This window comes from Phalaenopsis equestris, unplaced genomic scaffold (genome assembly GCF_001263595.1).
Source record: "Phalaenopsis equestris unplaced genomic scaffold, ASM126359v1 Scaffold000191, whole genome shotgun sequence".
Taxonomy (NCBI): domain Eukaryota; kingdom Viridiplantae; phylum Streptophyta; class Magnoliopsida; order Asparagales; family Orchidaceae; genus Phalaenopsis; species Phalaenopsis equestris.
The window spans coordinates 479,852-485,353 of NW_018164633.1; positions in this window are offsets into that span (position 1 = coordinate 479,852).

Here is a 5,502-nt window from a genome sequence, read left to right on the forward strand (position 1 = left end):
GCATAAGTTGTGTGTCTTGTAGGTTGTAGTCAATCACATAAGTCGTAATGAGGAGCTGATATAGCATCAGTTGGCCAAAAACGTCGTAGTAAAGGGATATAACAACAACAATTAGCCACATAAGTCATAGTAGGGAGTTGCACTAATATTCATAGGTCACATTAGCTAAAGTTGGGAGATGTGTGAGCTACGAGCAATTTAGGTTGTAGTTAGTCATATATATTGTAGTGGTGAGCTGCAATAGCATTAGTGGGTCACATAAATCATAATGGAGGGTTGTAACGACAACAATTGACCATGTAGGTCGTACCTGGGAGTTGCACTGTCATCTATAAGTCACATAGACCAAAGTTGAGAGTTGTATGAGTTGTGAGCAACATAGGATTGTCTGTGCTCATTTCCAACCCAAATAAATTTTACCTAAACTTTTCAAATGAATTTTTTTGTCTTTCTCGGAACGTTGTAATGATATGTTGGTTTGATTATTCAATTTATAAATTCATCACATGTTTTTGTGCTCTTTTGGTTCGATATAATGATTTTGATTGTTATATGTATAATATAAATACTTGCATTAGTGAATTTATAAGGAGGGACGTGAATTAATTCAATTTCAAAAGAACTCCCAATTTACCTTTATTTGATATGCAATTATCTTATTACATAAGACGTGATTATGAAATTATATACTATGGATCTAGCAAATAAATATTTAAAAATTAGAATTAAAATGAAACCTATTTTTGGAAAAAAGAGCAAAAAATCATAGGATTTTAATGTAAAAATAATTTTGGTGCAATATACACTTTGGGAAAAAAATATTTAGACTGCCTTTGTCTTTAGTAGTGATTTATTTTTTGACATTCAACTATTAGAAAAAAAATAATTAATTAATAAATTAGCACACATATAACAATAATTAAAAAAAAAAAAGAAAGTGTTAAAATAGCCCTCACGTACTTACATTGGGCGTTTTAGGCCCTGTTTGGCGCAGCTTATACAGGCGCGGTGGCGTTTTCAGAACGCCGCCCTCGCGTTTGTTTCGCGTGTTCGTTCAACGGCGTTCTGAATGTAGCGTCGCGCAGATCGTTTTTTTTTTCATTAATCGGATCGCGGGGATGAGGTTGTGTTCGGCGTTGGCTGTTGGCGTTAGGGCTCGAATTCATTCTTTTGCCTTTTGTGATCTCTCTCGCGCTCTACCCTCGCCTCCTCCCTCTCCGATCCAAAGCATCACTCTGTGTTGGCGTTAGAGCTCGATTTCGTTCTTTTTCCCTTCGAGATACTCTCCAGTATGACCTACGATTGTTTGTTGTTGGTTTTTTTCGATTATTCTCCTTTCGTGCTCTGGATCTGTGAATTTTTTATTGGGCGTTTTAGTCAAAATTGTCCCAATTATTTTAAAATTACGTTCTAATAGTCATTCGTGGGGACTATTTCAACCATAATTTACAGAGACTCGGGGTTATTTTTGTCGTTTTATGTCTAGAACTAAAACGATCCCATATAAATAGTCAGGATTTATTTTATCACTTTGCTCAATTTAAAAATAAGTTTAATTATTTTCAAGCCTATTCTAATTCAATATATATCCAATAATTCTAACATACTTTTTTTAATCCATCAAAAATAAAATTACAAATATGCCAAATGTCCCAAACATGCATACTACTTATTCTTATTTTTTTGCACAACTAACGCCTAAACTATGCTTCTTACATTAATAATGCTCAAATATTTTATTTCATATTAAAAATAACACTATTTTTAAAAATAAAATACATATTTTCATGCATAAATAAGACGGCGTCTTTATAAAAATTGAAGTTAGGTAATCAATATATAAATATTTTAGAAGTGAGTGGTATGCAGCTAAATCTTCCAATTTCTATTTGTTTTTGTATTTCATAAATATTCTTAAAAACCGTTAGTAACACATTTGATGTGTGCTAGAAAATTTGTGGCGGTAGAGTAACAAACTATTGTCTTAACGATGTACGAAAGTTCAGCATACACACGGATGAAAGAGGAAAAAATGGTGACGACTCCAGAAGCGTAAGGGAAAAATTACGGGGTCTTACCCAGTTGCGGAAATCTACTATTAATTGATGATTACATAAATCTCTTGTCCCACAGACGGAAAATGATAACTAAAAATGATAACTATATTTTTCAGATTACAATGTTGACTGACGGCATCTGGTTGATGGTGATCGATGATGGTTAGTGATGGTCGATGATGGCCAGTGGTGTTAGTCTTAGGTTGGAGGTCGGCGATGGTCGATGATGGAGGTTGGTAATCGGCAGAGGTCGGCGGTGGTTGTGGTGGTCGGCGGAGGTGCAGCTTCTCTTCAAGGCCCAGACTCTCTCTCTCTCTCTCTCTCAATTTCTGCTCTCCCTCATGTGAAGAGTGGAGGTCAATTTATAGTGTTTTGGGTGCAATTAATGTTGGAATATCAACCATTTTGATCGGATAATCCAGAGAGCTTACATTGATCACACGACGTTTAATAGACATTTGAGTGCTCTAATAATGTCAAAATTAAGTCATCTTGGGCTCGTTGGATTCGTCTTGTCGAGCCACTCGATTCGAGTATAAATTTGTCATATTCGACAACCGTTTGATCTTCCAAATATGTCTGGAAATCTTCTAAGTGTGATTCAATGACTTAATCTGGGTTTGATTAGACTCGGATTGGACTAGTTTTTAAATCATTAGGTCCGTCTCATCGAGACGTTCAATTTGACTATACGTTTGCTGAAATCTGAGCTCTAAATTAATTTTTATGAATATTTGAATGTTTTTTTGCTCAAAATATCATATCGGGATCTGTGTCATGTCTCGAGATTCATGTCAGATGATGAAAATTGATTCATGTCAGATGATGAAAAGATGATGAAAATTTGTTGGTGGCGTATCACCATTTTCATGGATAGGTAAGCTTACATATTTGTAAAATTTGAAAGTTTAGTTGTTAGATAATATGTAATTACATAGGAATTGAATGGTATGTATGTACATCTTGCAATTATATTATAGCGCATATATATTCATATAAATATAAATACTAAATATTAATTTACACTATATTTACATAATGCAGCATAAATGGACATGTAATTAAACTTATAAAAAATAGTGAAGCATCACATATTTTTTATGAAAATTTTATTTGCATGACACATAATGATTATGTATTCGTAATCTAACATCAAAATTATATTTACGCATATAACATTTCATTATTATAATCACATCAAGATAAATATACAGAAAGGAACATTTTACGTTATAAATTAATTTTAATTCTATTTTTTGACCCGGAGTTAAAATTTGAGTTTATTACATATCCCACGGATTGCTTTGAACTAGACCAAAATCATCGCATGCGGCCGCTTCGCTCGGTCGGTAGGGCCTTTGGCTTGACAATGTTTCTTTCTGCTTGGCACGGATCTTGTCGCTGCCCGTAAGGATTACCCTTGAGGGCTTGTCTATGGGATGATTCGCTCTACGCTCATTCTTGAATCTTGTTGCTAGTAAGCGGATAACCACCTCCGAAGACTAGATCCTTTCGACCTCGAGGCTTGGGTTTGTGGCGCAAAGATAGATCAAGCATACACTTGACCCATTGTAAGCGGTCGTTTAGGATTACAAAAATTGTCGTTCATTAAATATATAAATATTTTTTGCTTTTTTATCATTTAATTTTATTGCTATTGTTTGGCGTACCTATGTTATATGAATTCTAGAATTGTCGGTCTCGCGCGACCTCTTCGATTAGGTCGAGTTCCCCGAGTGTCGGGATTTGGTGGCCTCCATCGGGAGACAGTCGAAGGACGGGTCTTTCTCCCTCACTTGGAGCGATCCAGAAGATGTTATCTTCGGTCGGGTCTATCTCCCTCGCTGGATGGGGGCAACTAAAGGACGGTCACGTTGGTCTCGAGACTTCCTTCCCTTTGTATTTGGATGTCGAGTGGTTCTTGGTCAATACTGGTGATGGCTCGAAGATAATTCCTCCTGTATTGCTTTAAGTTTCCTCGAATCGTGATTATTTCTCCATCGCTAGAAAGCTTTACGACCACATGGTACGTCGATGCTACCACCTAGTAGTTGTTTGACAATGTCTGACCAAAGATTGCATTGTAGGTTGGTGGTCCACCACCAGAAAGTTCTCTATATTGGAGAATTATTTTTTTCGTTCTCCCCACTAAACAAGCAACAGGAACAAGCTTAGGGCTTCCTTTTTTTAACCAAAGAAGTCGAATAATGGGCCAACCTGTGTTGTTGGTTAGTCAACTTTAGGCCCCATTTTGTTGAACACCATTTTGAAAAGAATCTTGACCGAGCTCCCGGTGTCGGCCAGAATGCTATCCACTCGGTAGTTGTTGATGAGGGCTATAACAACGATCACCTCATTGAACGAATATCCCTTCGGTGATAAATTTACATATGTAAAAATATTTTTTTCTTTTTGGCGTGCAATTGTAAGGGGTGACTGAACATATCTCCTCCAGCCCGTGTCTCTTCAGACTGGTTGGTCGGGGCATTCCTCCACCTCCACCGAAGATAGCCGGAATGATCCCAGTCAGGTGGATTTCATTCGTGCACATCGACCTGCCCCAACTGGTTTCTTCATTGGAGCTTTCAGTTGTCGTTGCTTATGTGCTTCAACAATGATAAAATTCTTCAACTTCCCATCCTTTATAAGCTCATCCACTAGATTTTTCAGATGAATTCACTCCTCCGTGTCATGCCCATAGTCCTGATGGCAAGCACAATACCTATTTGGATTGAGCAGTTCCGATGCTAACTTCAGCAAAGTGGTCTTTTTGGAATAGTCCTTATTCTGAATGGCCTGGACTAGTTCGACCATTGATGCATTCAAGGGTGTCGAACCTTGCATCTCCTGATATACATGTGATTGTTTGAAGTACAGGGATGACCGTTGGCAGGAGGGGTGTCGCTGCTGACCCTAGTTGCCTTGGCTGCCCCTTCGGTTGTCCCGGGGTGTCAGTCGCCGTTAGATGGTTGGTCAAGGGCTTTTTCACTCCTTAATACAATTGATACTTTAATTAATCGTATAAAATTTATATTATATTTGTATTACAAATTTAATTCTATTATGACAACATTGGTTAGTTAGCCTTTAGCTGGCAAAGACGACTGGTTGATGACCGATCACACCTCCCAAAGTAAGTGTCAGTCTGTTGAGGCGCCCGATCCAATGGATATCTTGCCCGCCGCAGTAAAAGCGGGTCAACCAACTAGCTGGCCATCACAGGTGCTAGCATGCCTATTGGTCAGTTGGGACTGCAAGCGTGGTTCATTGACTGAATTTCTCACAATAATGTATCGGTTGATTCTGATCACATGATCGCTTGTTGAACGATAGATGTCTTGATTGTCTAATTGTCATCGGGGTCATTTGATTGCTTTGAGATTCGTGCTGACAATTTTGATGTGTGCACACCACAAACAGAAATATATATATATATATATATATA